This window comes from Alosa sapidissima, chromosome 12 (assembly GCF_018492685.1).
Source record: "Alosa sapidissima isolate fAloSap1 chromosome 12, fAloSap1.pri, whole genome shotgun sequence".
NCBI classification, from domain to species: domain Eukaryota; kingdom Metazoa; phylum Chordata; class Actinopteri; order Clupeiformes; family Clupeidae; genus Alosa; species Alosa sapidissima.
This window is the reverse complement of record NC_055968.1, coordinates 25,197,035-25,212,343: the sequence shown is the minus strand read 5'-3', so window position 1 is coordinate 25,212,343 and position 15,309 is coordinate 25,197,035. Positions and strand designations below refer to the sequence as shown.

Here is a 15,309-nt window from a genome sequence, read left to right as displayed (position 1 = left end):
GGCAAGGCACAATACATCTCATTTAAAACTGATTCAAACAGGCTTCATTATTGTTTGATATTGCAGACTAAAGGCAAGGGATATCCTGCAATAATCACTAGGCAGCTGGCGATAAGCAAATAAACAACTTTGTATTATTCACATCACATAGACCTAAAATTGTCAAAAAACACACAGACCCAGCCTATGCTTACTGCAGCACTGGGATGCAAAAACACATTTATGACGAACAGGAAGCCCTTTGCTGTTGAGTTACAACCTACAGAAATGTGATGATTTCATGCACTCTACATGGATGAATATGACCTCAATCATTGATAAGGCAGCGGGTACTGCAATGACTGTGAACAGTGATGCAAAAAGGGGAATCCTGCCGAATGACCTTCCCATTACTCAGAAGAAAAAGGAAGAAAATAGAGAGACATGGCTTTATAAGGACCACTGAACCTCCAAACACAGCACAAGTCACCCTCTCATTTCTGGATTATTAGATTCCGTCCTGGATGGGTGCCACTGTGATATCACTGGTCAAATAATGTGAAACATCGAGGCCGTTGTTTGGACTGTAAACCGAAGGATATAAGTGATTTCCTGAGGAAAGTCCAGCTTAGCCACGCTAAAGCTTTGCACCCAATTGGAAGAAATTTGATTACTTGAAGCCATATATGAGGCAAAATATACATGTACACTAGCAAAACCTCACATGAAACCAAATAAATGGACTTCCCATCACACTGTAAAGAGCAGCTCAAAAAAGCAGTTTAGTTCCCCCAACATTATCTGTATGCCAGCTTAGGTACCTATATGTAAACATCATTATCACTAAGCGTGACTAGAGCTAGGCCCAAAGCCCTTGCTTTCACACTAGAGTTTATAGTGTAGACCACTTGAGCTGTTAGTTCTTTGTTTTGATGTGTAAGTTGTTTTTCAAACTCCGATGCTCACCAAAGGACTGTACTTGATCCTCCTGAAGAGGAGACTGGGTTACAGCTCACCTAAACCTAAGTGGGCTTTGTATAAGAGTGAAAGGTATCTGATCTGAAAAGTAGGCTAAATGTGTAAAGTTGCATGTGAGGTTTTAAAAGTGAAATTATTTATCAAAATGCAGTTTTCTAAAACACTCTCAGTCTTAAAAGTAGTCACGATAGGACAACTAATATCAAGTGGCAATTCATGTTTGAGAGCATGCATATATCCTCTATAAACAAAGCTAAAATTCATCTTGCTTTGCCATCTAAAAAACCTTATCAGATTTGCTTGCATTATTTATGGTAGAGCAAAAATGACAATTAAAAAGTACAAAACAAAATACTGAATGCGACTTTATATTTTTCCTTCTTTACCTTGCGTTGGGGCTGTGCAACTGGCCGAATTCATTAATTTCTAGTTATCTGTAATCTTCAGTTGAAATTAAAATAACGTTCATTTTTGTCTCGAGTGATAAATCCAGTGCAGCCTTTTGCTTTACAGTGGTAACTGTTGTAGATAGATAGATAGATAGATAGAGATAGATACTTGTCTTGTTTTTCAGTTGAATTGATTATTCAAAAATCAATTGAATTAAGTGTTAAATTTAGACAATGGATGTTGTTTCCAAAATCACAGAGTAATCCGATGAAGTATGTGATATCAATACTGACCAAAAATTATTTTTGCGACAATGGAGCAGGCCTACTTTATGTTGTTGCCTTGTGACATTGGTAAATAGAAACAGCATGTTGCTGACGTGCTGATGACACCACGGCTCTCAAATAAATTATGTGAAAAGAAACTAGCAGTAGGGGGAGGGGGAAATATTACCTCTCAAGCTCAGGCCAGCAAAACGAATGAAGTGTGAACATGGCCATAACTCTACTTGCGCTTTTGAACCTTCTGAAGTATCCTCATGAGTTAGTCCATACTTCAAATAAAACCCATGAAGCATTCACATCTGTAGAGTATACTACCAATGACATCACAAATACGCAAAAAAGACTCCTTAACCTTACTGTGATCTCTTGCCCATCAATTAATGCCCTCTCATTTGTCCCATTATAAAATGCCCTAAAGTCCTCAGGCTGAAGCAGGAACAAAGACTTTAAACACAGGAAAAATGTATAGTCCTCTCTCACACACTTACATATAATCACACAGAGAATCTAAACCATTCTATTATACCATTGATCTGAAAAGAGAATGGCTTTGGGCTAACCTACAAGTTCACACAAATTCCTGACGTGTTTGTCAGAGACACTACTTTGTGTCACCAAAACCAGTCAACATGTAGGCTAGCTGATAAAGACTTCACACAATGCAGTAAGTGCACACAGTTTAAGGCTGGATAAAACAAAACTCATAATTTGTATTAAGCCAGTTCAGAAATTGACAGGGGTCCTATGTTATAGAGAAAGCAGAAGTTATGCCAAATCATTTTCATTTGTGCCCCTGGGCCTATAAAATGCACAGACTTAAAAATGGTATAGGCCTATAACCACAAAGTGCACCATTGTTGTAACTTCCATTAGTGGCTGGCCAAATCTATTGCCTTAACTTGGAATTTCAATTACCAGCTTAACTTCAAAGTAGCACTAGATTTAAAGATAGCCATGAGCAAGGAATCATAGAGAACATAATTGTCGAGATTATGGAAGTAGGGCATCAAGCCGTAATGATTAATGTTTTAACATTTAAAAAAAAAAAAAAGGTGCCTCACTATCCACACAAAACTATTCAGGCAAAAATATATTCCAGACTTCGATTTGCCAACTTCAAATCAATCAAACATTGACAAAAGTTGATCAAGAAGTAGATTATGATGCATAATGCAAGCAGAAGCTTTTCTTTGTCCTAATGACACCAGCCACAAATTCAATTCCTATTCTTCTCTGTTCCTCCAACCTAACAAAAAAAAAAGCATCACAAAAGTATATCTTCAAAGACAGCAGCAACAAAGTAAAGGAGTGAGGAGCTCTCTCCATTTGGAAATTTGAATTAATCTATTAAATCTATTTAAAGACCCGTCGTCGTCATATTGACCACAGTGTACGGTTAATGGCCTTCACATTAAATAATGCATTAGTCAGAACCGAGTGCGCGCGATTGCCATGGATAAATAGCTGCGACTCAACACTGAGACACCTCTGGATGACATATACAGGAAGTGAATGAGCCATTAGCAAAAGAAAACAGGAACCAATGAAAGGCATTGCTCATTTACTTCACACAGGCCACTGCAGACAGCGACTCAGAGGAACCCACAAAGCAGTCATCAGACAGTTCAAGGGCACATGGAAGACATTTCAAAGGCCCTGATTTGCCTTGACAACCACTGATACGCCACATTGCTGGTAGTTCAGCTCCACAGACTTCTCACAGTATTTGATCGGAGCAGGTATGGGTTTCTCTCTCCTTGCAAGGAAAGAGTGCCCATTGAGGTGTCGCTCACTGCAGCACGAGAGAGAGAGAGAGAGAGAGATAGTGTAGTGGTGCTGGCTGGCCCCAATCCCAGCTCATTCTCTCCCAGGAACAAAAGGCCCTCCCCAGAGTGGTAAATCAGCCTGGGGTCCTTTATACAGTGCAGATGCAACAGGAGCCTGGCTCTGAATGAGGAGGCCTTCCCCGTATGAATGAGTGAAACAGAAATATATCTTTTGTTGAGGAAACACCTAAATTTAGGACTTTAATGTTTTCTGCAGATGCCGTGGCCAGAAACTTGCGAAAGGAGCATCTGCTTCTTTCCTTTTTCAGCACAGAAAATGGCGATAGAATTGGGGGATTTCCAAAGCTATACTGAACCCTCGTCCACATATGCCCATATAACTACAGCTATGAAAATACAATATAAAAAAAAAAAAACTGTTTGGAAAATGCTCACTATACCACTACACCTATGGCCTGCCTAAAGCATGAGTCACACAACTTAAACACTGAAGAAAGTTATCATGAGACTACACACACACACACACAAAGACATAAGGTCTTATTTGACACAAACGATCCGCTTAAACGAAGAGAATAGAATCACATGAAAAGGACAATAGGATGATGTATTCCTTAACAAAAGCTAAGCCATATACTGTCCATTCCTCATTGCAAAATGGCTTCATACTTCATCTAAGAGTTGGACAGTTAGACAGTTGTGCTGAATGACAAAAAGGAACATAAACACTGAGTTCAACTCGGCTTGCCACAGAACATGTGATCGTCAAGCACTTTGTCATTTCTGCTCTAGTCAGAGTTCAGCACCAATTTTAGCACAGCTCAATAAAACATTCTTTGTGTAATTTACACAGCAGGTCAGTAATCCAACAGAGCTGGCTGCAAACCCAAAGCCCGCCCCCCGCAGACATACTGTACATGTGGCCCCACTCCAGTAATGCTCTCCAGATGCCAAGTCGCCCCCTCCTCTCGGGGTGTCTGTCGTAGAAGTACGCCTGGACAATATACATAGGGGCTAACTATCAGGGTTTATCACTATTGGGCGCCCTCAGAATCACTACTACCATGCTGGGCTCTGAACAACCAAGGTGTGGTGGGTCCCATAGATATTTTTAGGCACTGAGTAAAAAGCGGCTGTTTAGAGGGGGCTTTTTTGCCTCTCGCCTGGCACCAGCGCTTAAGACTGACTGTGGACACCAGCGCTTAAGACATGAGTGCGACGCACTTCGCTTTCGACATTGGATTACTTGGACCCCGTTTTTTTATCGATACAACCCCGCACACCAGCGTCAAACTCTGCCACAACCTCCGCTGGTGCGTGGGGTTGTATTGAGAATAATGTTGATTCAAATGTCAAAAGTGGAGGGCACCGCATTCATGTCGGCGCCAGAGTACGAAGCGCTTTACTCAGAGTTCATCTACCATAAAATGGATTTCATAAAATCAAAACCCCCGACATGTGGTTTCCATGTAAATCTCATGCAAATACCTCTATGCTAGAGACAAGCATGACAGATACAGCATACCCTGCAGTCGCAGAGCAAGGAAAGAAATATGGTCTTAATCAGCATGATGGGCTGAAACCTGAAACTCTCAACTGAGCGCATCTGCAGAAAACTACTAAAGAGGCACATTGGCACTGAAAGCAATGCCAACCAGAATCCTCTCATTTAGTGGCTGCAGCCAGCAACCAAAAGATTGAGGGAGTTCTCATCTTCAGTGAGTACAAGGCGATCAGCACGGACTGGTTCCACATGTGATTTGCGACAGGCACTGTTTCAGAAACAAATAGAGGAAGAAAAAAAAAACATGGAGGGCCTTTCTAGACGTTGCAGCTGTATGCAAAACTCAGGAAGAGGCTGAAGGGAAACAGGCCAGAGGACAGAAGGAATATTGTGAATGGGCGCTGATGTGGGTCTCTTTTTGAAGACACTTCCCAAACACACAAGAACATTTTGGCAGCAGAGCGGACACCATAAAACACTTCCATGCTAGGTTCAAGCTCTCCCCTTTCCTACTTCCTTCTCCAGACAATAACACTTCTCTCACAAGAGGAATTATAAGATCAGGTATTACAAAATTGGACACCTTTTATCAGTTATTATTGCTGCGTGTGTTTACCTGGCATTTCTGACAGAGAAACAAGAGACGAGTAAGCCATGATAAGAGGCTTATCTGATCCTTTGTTGAAATCCTCTCATCCTGTTAGGCTTTGCCATGGCTACTCACCATGCAATGCAGTATCTCTGGGTAGTGTTTGGGTGCCTGCAGGATTGATGTACTAAGATGTGTGTATAAGCACATTAGGGATCTTAACACAGCCTCTCAAATCACAGCTTTTCTTACTATGGTTTTGGATTTAGAATTTGTTTGGCTTTTCAAACTGAGTTAGCCACACGTCAAAGTAATAAAAGAAAGAAAAAAGAATCTCCATATTAAACACACATGATTATAGCTTAAAAGCATATATCAACTCAATATTTGCCATTCATCTCTGCAGTGAGATGGCAGGTTTATAAAAAATTTAGCTGGGTGGCCAGTTCTTTTTTCCACCATCGTTTGGTCACTTGGCGACACTGTTATGGCAACATTTACTGTGGCACAGAAATGGACAGCGAGCATAGTCCTGCCCTCTGAGTCACTGTGGTTTCACCAGCCAACGTATTCATCAGGAACAGCCCGTTAGCGAGACGCCCTGCCCGAACTAAGTTTTACTGGTGATCCCATGTGCCAGCTTCTTACCAGTGGTACCACTGCAGCTCACTCTGCTGGGACAGAAAACATAAACGGAAACAGAGAAGAGAACAAATAGCTGTGTATGCTCTTGCCCATTTTGCTCTTCACTACAAGCAGTTTATATAAAACTTGAAATCTTGGCCATCTCCTCAGACCTATTTACAGTCAGTGAACTCATACTGCTCTGACAACTGCATTTATCATTAAAACAGACACAGTTGCCTAAAGTAGCACTTTCCAGGATAATTTCTGGCACATCACATACAACGTCCCTAACGGACAATTGTAGAAAATAGGCTTCATTCACGGGGAGAGAGCCCAAGGGAATGGGTGAGTCTAGGAGTGGACGAGCTCCACTGGCCTGGCCACAAAGGATGGAGGGGGCGTTTCACACAGGCCTGCGTAAACATCAAGTCATCCTGTCCACACTTGGGCAAGCCAGACAAGGCACTTCCTGTATGAGGTCAGAGGCTCAGTCAGTCAGGCAGGAGGGAGGGAGGGAGGAGGGCTGAACACCAGCACACAGCCCTCCCTGACCTCAGGTCCTGAAAGAGCAAACAGATGCACCCGTTCCCAATGCTGATGCTGTGGACCAGTGTCACCTTACAAGTTTTTCTCTCCTCTCAAACACTTGGCTGAACCCATCAGACAGCAATAGGCCCTTGATGAGGTAAATAAGGTGTGTAGTTTGCACACTCACTGACGCAAATTCTAGGGTGGTGACTCCCTTCCCAAAATAATGTGGACCAAGGACATGGACAGATAAGATGTTAGTATACTTTGACAACCAAGATAACAAGCTGGACTTTCCATGCAACTTTTAACGGGCAAATGAAACACATTTGTTGTCTTTTATGAATGTTGAAACTTTACGTTAAACGTGTTGGGGGTGATGAGAGGCCAATAAAAGACAACTCTTTAAAGGGCAGTCTTGCATTTTGGTACACACTGTAATTATGTATATTTATAAACTCTAACAGTCTCTGTCTGCCCACAGCGGCAGCACAGAGCTGCCAGGACGGCTGAATGGCACTACACGGTCCAAAAGCTCCCGCCGCTTGGCGTTACAACTTAAACAATTTCCATACGCCGGTACTGAACTCACGTCATCAAAAATCCACAAGGCATAGCTCGGTTAGACACTCGCAATTCAAAGACTCCCCCCCCCCCCCCCCCTTTTCTTCTCTCCCTACAGAAAGACACACCCATTTGCATTCCTGTCAGACGGCTTCAGAGCTCCTTTTGGATTAAAGAGCAACACAACCAGCCCAGTTGTGCCCAGGGAGACCTCCGCCTGGCAAACCGGCAATCCACAACACCCATAGAAAAAGAAAATCCTCCTAAGCAATAATTTTGTTTAGATATGACCTCAAGAGGAAATTCACTGTGGCAGGGAATCTTGCAGATAGAGCTATACCTGATGCAAGTTAATGGTCAGTTACATATTTACATTAAAAAAATATCAGAGCTCAGTCAGTCAATCAATACTCAATATCAGTCACAGACACTGCATTTAGCATGTTACTGTTGGACTAACACACCTCAACTGTTTCCATTTTTAAGCAGCACAAGTTGAATGATTCAGGTGTCAATGCACTGCTCTCATTTCTCCTAATATCCCCGTGAAAAACACGACTACCTAAAAGGCTGAGCTGGTCAGTCACAATGATAACAGAGAAATGTTAGATCCTTCTCACAGCTAGTCATTCACTCTGTGTCCATGTCACTATATAAATACAACAACTAATATACAACAGCTTCATAAAGGAGCAAGGGTTGCTTCTTTGGTCTGCAGAATTCTCTGCGCTTTCCCTGCGGAGGCAACAATATCAAGGGGATTCATTAGACCGTGTCTATGCCCTCTACTACGCTGCGGTCTCTAACGTTAACAACGAATAGCAAGGCTATGCGCTGCGTCCATAGATACATTTGCAGATTTGAATCGTCTTACCTGGTTACCGATGTATGAGATTTGTATGCCCTTTTCTTGATTTCGTCCATTCTAGCGCTTCAGAACGGTTAAACCAATTAGTTCTCTACAACTCAAAAACGACCACTCCTCCTGCGCCTTTCTCCTCCCACGTTTCCAATCTCCTCTATTCGCTACCATAGTCCGGATAGAGGAGGATGTGAGCTGAATGCCATATGGTCCCTCTCGGAGGATGAGAAAGAGCTTCTAGTAGACCGAGAGGCCCCTCTGTATTGTGTTAATGCGCTTATTGATCGAACTACCACAAGCTGTTTAGATAGGTAGACTCAAATTCATTCCTAGGAAAGGTTTGCAGTTTGTCTTGCAACACCTTATTGTACATTCATAATAATATGGTATGTTAATAGGGACTCGATAGTAATTCATATTCATTTGAGGAGGAGCATGTTATGACAGGTAGTGTGCCTCTCTCTACATGATATGAACCAGAGCGGTGTGTTATTAGGTTATATTTCTACTGGAGAATGCCTTGCTCCATTTAGCTAAAACACCAACCAAAGCCGCAGCGCATACAGAGGCCAACATTTCTCTCTCCCTTTTCCATTGACTTCTTTCAGGCTACATGATCCGTTTTTTCCATGGCTGCGATGCAGACATTACTCATGAACAAAAAGAAGGGATTTAGGTCAGTTTGCAAGCTCGGGAAGTCATTCTACGAATGAAGCGAATACTTTGATTTAAAACACTGAATCAAAACAACTGGACGATAAAACAAGTGTGTATATCGTGCAAAATAATCTATTGTTCTTATAAGCACTAATAAGAAAAGAATAACTCATAACTCAACAACACAAAGGAAAAGAAAGTTCAGCCAGAGAATCCTTGGCTGCAAGCTAATTTGCAACAAGTTGCAAGATCTCCCATCGCAGCGAATAACAATGGTGATAGCCTAGACTAGCTAGCCAGCCAGACAGAACAAACGAATGGGTCCTTTCTCCTCAGTGATATTGTTTTGACTGACAATTTCATTCCTACAGCTGATTGCTGCTTTCGTAAATTAAAACAAACTCACAAGCAAAGCCGAGGAAGATAAATCAAGTGTCAGATTTGTTGCTTTGTCGCTATATAGCTAGGTCAAATATAAAAGAGGCCAATCAATGTTAGCCCAAGGCAGGCCAAACAAAATCAAAGTTAACGTTCGCGCTATTCGACCTGCATTATGACATTGACATAACTAACAGCATATTTCTTAACAGCAGACCTGACTTGAGGTATATTCGCTTCATTCTGAACAAAAGCTGGACCACTAACGTTAGAAGCTAACGTTACATTGTTTAAACAATCACTCAGCGGTAGAAATGAACAATAACGTTATATCCACCTAATTAACTTATCTAATAATTAAGCCAAACTAACAGTTAGCGAACGTCAATCCGTAACGTTAATATTAGCCACACAGCTAAAAGACGCCGAATTAACGTTAACGTTAAGTTTTGTTGAGTCGTCCTCGTTTGTCGTCTGTTGATTAACGTTACATTAAAAGTTACCTGTAATTAAAAAACTACTGACATCAGAGCCAAAAAAGTGACCAACACCACTACTGTTAACTTGTAATTACGTTGACACTAACATTTTAACAGATAGACGTTACCGTCATCTAACGTTACTCCATATCAAAGATTTCATTTAACGTTAGTCTATCCCTTGTCTCTTAGCAAAATGGCTAACACAGGGTAACGTTAGCAAGTACCGTTTTCGTATTATTTCCACATCATATGACAAAATAACTAGCAAAAGCATCGTGTACTTACCTCATCAAGTTATTCCGTAGAAATTGTATACATTTATGTGTTCATTCCCGTCTCGTGTTCACTGCTCATGAGTATGAAAACAAAGCTTTCAATTCTTATCTGCGATTCGCAAACCAAGTTCTAACTTAACTCAACCAATGCCAGTTTGTTCTGCAGCTAATCGCTAGCTAGCTTACAAAATAAGTTACTAATTGGCTACCAAGGCGATGGTGTTTACCAAGAATATACTTTCAAACACTTGCTTTGCTACAAACAATAGCTACCTAATAAATTAAACTGAAATCAGTCGTCAGACATAGCCCTTCTCTAACTAACGAAGTTCACATAAAGCGACACCCGCATCCTATTAGACGGAGGCCAGTCTGCTCTCTTGGCTAGTGTACTTCCTCCCTCCAGAGAGCAGCCGTGCTGGTTCGTTGTGAGGGGAAAAAAAGTTGAGCAAAAAGCCGCAAGTCCAGTTTTTATTCATTGCCTTTTGACTCGATAATGTTGTGTCGTTCAGCGCCCCCAACAGTACAGAGTGTCTCTAACAGTTGATTGTATCCAGCATCCATGCAAACAAAGTTTGTTAACACGTTAAGTCATTAAGTTAGTGAATTTAAATGTATGAATATTTAGTAGAAGCAATTGTACGTTGCTGCCAACTTTCTGTTTCAGGAATGATTCATCAAGGAACTCATTCATTCAGCATGCTACATTTTGATCATAGATAGATAGATACTTTATTGATCCCCTCCTATAATTTGACCATTTCATCATGCTTGAGTCATTGTAACCTAGGCTATAAATGTATAGCCTACTATTTTTTCCTCTTTGTTGTTGTACACTAGGCCTACAAGTAGGGGCCTATGGGCCTAGTAGCCTAGTTGTTGTACATCATTAGTTTCACTACTGTTTTGTGTTATTTTATATAGTCTGTTGTTGATAACCTATGCAATTCAGCAAGCCATTTTGCTTTGAGGACATCTGACACTACAATACTTCCACACATGGTAGCCTGCCAAATTAATCTAGACTAGCAATGTTTCCATCTATTATTCTAAAGCTATCATAGGTTGCCTACAGTCAAATGGATAATAGCCTATGGAAGTGTTTAGGTTTTAGGTTTTAAGGTTGATGTCGTCGCAGATAATTTATCAGAGATAAATGAAACCATTTTCTCGTAGTATGATTTATTATTTCACATTCATCATTCCAGCTACTTGGGGAAAATAAATAAATAAAGACAAGTTATGAGTCAACAATTTTGTTCAGCATGTTTTCCATTTTATTTTTTTGAACTAGGTATGTTAGTCTGCTTTAAAACTATTCTGGTTAAGCAGGTAATATTGAACAGACATAGACACAGACAGTGTAAGGTGATGCTTACCTCTTTAGTTAGGTTGGTCTAAACACAGACCTAGTGCACTACCCTGTGGTGAAAAACAGAACTCCAGGTTGCCTGATTTTTGTAATATATAATGTACCATCAGATGTCAGTATTGCTTTACCATTTTGTTTCAGACTATGGTGATTGCTGTTTTTCAGACACAGCCTCGCACATGCAGTAGGCCTAATACATGCTGTATGGGGTGTATCCTGTTCTTTCGTTGTTCCATTATATTAAAGAAGTACAGTAAAACACACACACACACACACACACACACACATTATTCATTAGATTTTTTAGGATAAACATAATATTCACAATAACACTTCAATATTTGATCAATCCTTGCATAGTGAATCTTATCCAATATGGTGAAAACAGTTATTAATCATCATACCTTTGTTTAATGGAATTAATACACCCTCTGTACACATGAAACAGTATCCGAAACAGTCTGCCAAACCATAAACATATGCATCTGACATACAGGAAGCATGAGTAATACACTTGAGAGACATTGTGTTTCAATGACACAATGTAGCGTAAAAGGATCCTGTCTTAGGCAAGTTCATTGGTGAGCAGCAACTCAGTCCTCAGTTCTAATCTTGCTTGACCCATCCGCTGCTTTTGACACAGTCAACCACCGCATCCTACTATCCATACTCCCAAACATGGGCATTTCAGGCAAAGCCCACTCCTGGTTTGAATTGAATCCTACCTCACCGGGCGTACGTTTAATGTGTCATGGCTAGGACACATGTCCGCATCTCACTGCCTTGCCACAGGGGTGCCCCAAGGCTCAGTGCTGGGGCCCATTCTTTTTTGCTGTGTACACTACCTCATTGGGCCCAATCATCACTCATCACTGTTACGCAGATGATACACAACTATCTATCCTTCCTGCCTGATGATTCCACAGTCTTGGCATGGATCTCGGACTGTCTTGACTGGCTTGCACCCTCTGAGAGCCAGGCCTTCTTGTCCAACATCAGTGTGTGACCTCACAAATGCATATCTGGAAGAACGGTCAGAAATTCCCATAAACACACTCCTAAACCTTGTGGAAAGCCAGAACAGTTGAACCTGCTATAGCTGCAAAGGATGGACCAACGTCATATTAAACCCTATGGATTAAGAATGGGATGTCACTTAAGTTCATATGCGAGTCAAGGCAGGTGACCCAATACTTTTGGCAATTTGGTGTATCTCTACTTGTACAAGTCAGTGTACAAAACGTAGGATGTTGCCAATAGCTAGAGGTTAAGTAGGCTATTGTTCATGTTGTAAAAGTATAGTAGTTAACTGTGCTAAAACTGTTCTCTCAGCCACTAAATAAGAAACGTTAGCTTCTTCTGGCTGAATGCTTTCAAAGGTCTTAAATTATGGGCTAAGTCAGTGTGTGAAATGTAATAAGCTAGGATTTAAAAAATATACATATATATTTAAATTAGCTCACCACATACAAGCTTTTCTTCTTTCTTTCTCAGGGTGCTTTGCTTACATTATTAACTTCATGAACTTTATGAAGGGCCCATTGGGTTCCTTTTGCCTGGGGCCCCCCAAAGTGCCTTGAAACGGCTCTGCAAGAGTGTCCCTTCTGTGTTTTTTTTTTTTTTTTTAAACTCTTCCAACAATTCCTCCTCTCCTAGCACTTCTGACAACCTGATTGTCAGAACATCTGATACGCACTTATCACACTCTTCCCTCCTACTCATCTTCCACTTCACCTCCTACCATACTTGACTAGTACTTATTATGTAGGCACTCCTATCCTGTAGTACTAGTATTGACTGATGCAGTGATAATTGATAAGTGATAAAGGTCTCATCTGCACTGTAGCTTAAATGTTATTCTATTGCTGTAGCTGTAGCTCTCTAGTTTAAATGTTAAAATGCTTAAATGTTATTCTATTGCTGTAAGTCGCCCTGGAGAAACGTGTCTGCCAAATGAATAAATGTACTGTAAATGAAAATGATTAGGGGGTAGCTGCCTCTTCGCATTTTGTCCAAAATGAATCATCAGTAGGCTTCCTCCTCCTACATGACATGAAGTTAGCATTTTCACAAGAAGATCTCAGAGAATGTGATAGAGCAGGTTATGACATTACATTACATAGCCTACCCTTAAGCTGCTGCATCTCCAATCATCATTATGAAATGCATGCCTCTGTGCAGGAGTAATCTATAGCACAGGCAACCACTGGGCTATGAAATGACAGTATGTGGTAAATCATGATCATCTATGTTCCTCAGTTTTGAGACATCTCATGATGCATAACAGAATAATATTTTGCAACAGAATAATATCTTGGTAGAGAAACCAAAAGTCACTTTTAAGGGTAATTACCCTATGAGTGATAAGGGCAATGACTAAGTCTAAGACTTTGGTCTATGGGCATGCAGTGACAGTGCTAACCACAAAAGCCTGTGGAGTCACCCAGTGGTTTTCTCTACTTTGAGGGATATGGGGGAGTTACAGTATGTTACAAAAGTGTTTGGATCATTTGCAGTGATTCAGAGAAAGGGACTGGATTAACACATGGTTTGTTTATGACAAATATCTAAAGTCATTCAGCAACTTTCCACCATACAAGCGCATGGATATTAAAGTGTTAATGCTTTTGTCCAAAGAAAGCAATCATGGTTAGAAATGAGTTTGACTAAGCGCATATAAATAAACAGAAAGGTAACACACTGGTGAGCCCACACATGTTTGTGGTTTTCAGAGAGTGTGAGGATGACCTAGTGAGGGGTGTGTGTACACTGTAATTCATATGCATGTATATGACTGGAACTGACTCTGAATCTTTCATCAATACATTTTGTTCTTGGCAAAATAGTGCATTGTGAAGCAAATGATCTTTCATACCGAAAGATGCTAAACAACTGAGAAAATATAGTTTTATGAATATATGCAGAGTAAATATACTGAATGACGCATTTCTTTTTGTTAATGACGCTGGAGTTAGAATAGAAATAGGTGAAAAGGTAGACTAGCGTATCCTGTTTGTATGCTCTCCTCTCGAGTGGTTCATTTTACAGAGAAAGGGCGTTTTAACAGTTATGGGTGTTAAAAACAGGATGTGGCTACATATTCCTCTGTCATTGCAGTCAATCTAGAATAGGCGTTTCTTTATCTTGATTTAGAGGTATTGAAGACATGGTGTAAAGGAAAATGGATCTTTCAAATTTTGGCCTCTCAAAGTTAAAATAGTTAAGTGTGGCCAACGTTGTAGACAAAGGAAGTAGTGTTAGTAATCCGTTCTAAAAATCTAGACCACCCCCATCAAAATGTAGGTCACCTAATGGTCACCTAATTGTTTCTGTAGTATGTACAGTGTACAGTTTGCAGATCAGGGAATATCATCACTTCAAAAAGTGTGAAATATACCTATAAATGATGACAACAAGGTGATATGTATATGAGGTGATGTTAATCATCATGGGAATAATTTAAAGTGCATAAAAGAGGTATGAGTCTCACTCAATCTCACACTTATAAATAGCCTGAACATGTGGGGTGTGGAAAATAGATTTAAATGGCTCATATGGTCTGTGGCCTACTGTACGTTTGCAGCTGTGTGAAACGATCTGAGAAAGCTGAGATGGCTCATCAGTGTGTGAACACGAAATTTGTAGAAAGGGAGTGGTGCTTCCCGTTTTGTTTCTGAGAAAGATTGAGCAAAGCAAATTTCAAATTGAGGCTTTTGTAAGACGACTGATGGCATAATAGAGATTTAGTAGCAAAATACTTCTTGCAAAATAATAAATTAACATAAAACATGTGGGATGTAGCCCTTATTTATATACTCTATGGATGTAGCATGTGCATGTAATGAAATACTTACAATGCATCCAAATATGTAAAAAACATATGCACACACATTTAAAAACATAGTACCTTATAGAGTATATATTCAAATGATTGTTTTATTATTAATATTTGACATAAAAATATTATTCTACAAGGATATTGACCATTTTAATTGTTGTCATCTGTCTATGGCACAATCACAGACTCTCTGAAAGGGCTTGCATCATGGTCTT

The 15,309-nt window shown here is 40.4% G+C and overlaps 1 protein-coding gene across 10 annotated transcripts in view; it reads right to left on the bottom strand.

The window, feature by feature from the left end:
- Positions 1-10,309, bottom strand: part of LOC121724992 (unconventional myosin-IXb) — a 49,739-nt gene extending 39,430 nt beyond the window's left edge. For all 10 annotated transcript variants that reach the window (XM_042112032.1, XM_042112034.1, XM_042112033.1 and 7 more), the window contains exon 1: positions 9,895-10,309. The gene's annotated coding sequence lies outside the window, so the exon portion shown is untranslated. The remainder of the gene's footprint in view (positions 1-9,894) is intronic.
- Positions 10,310-15,309: the final 5,000 nt, after the last annotated feature.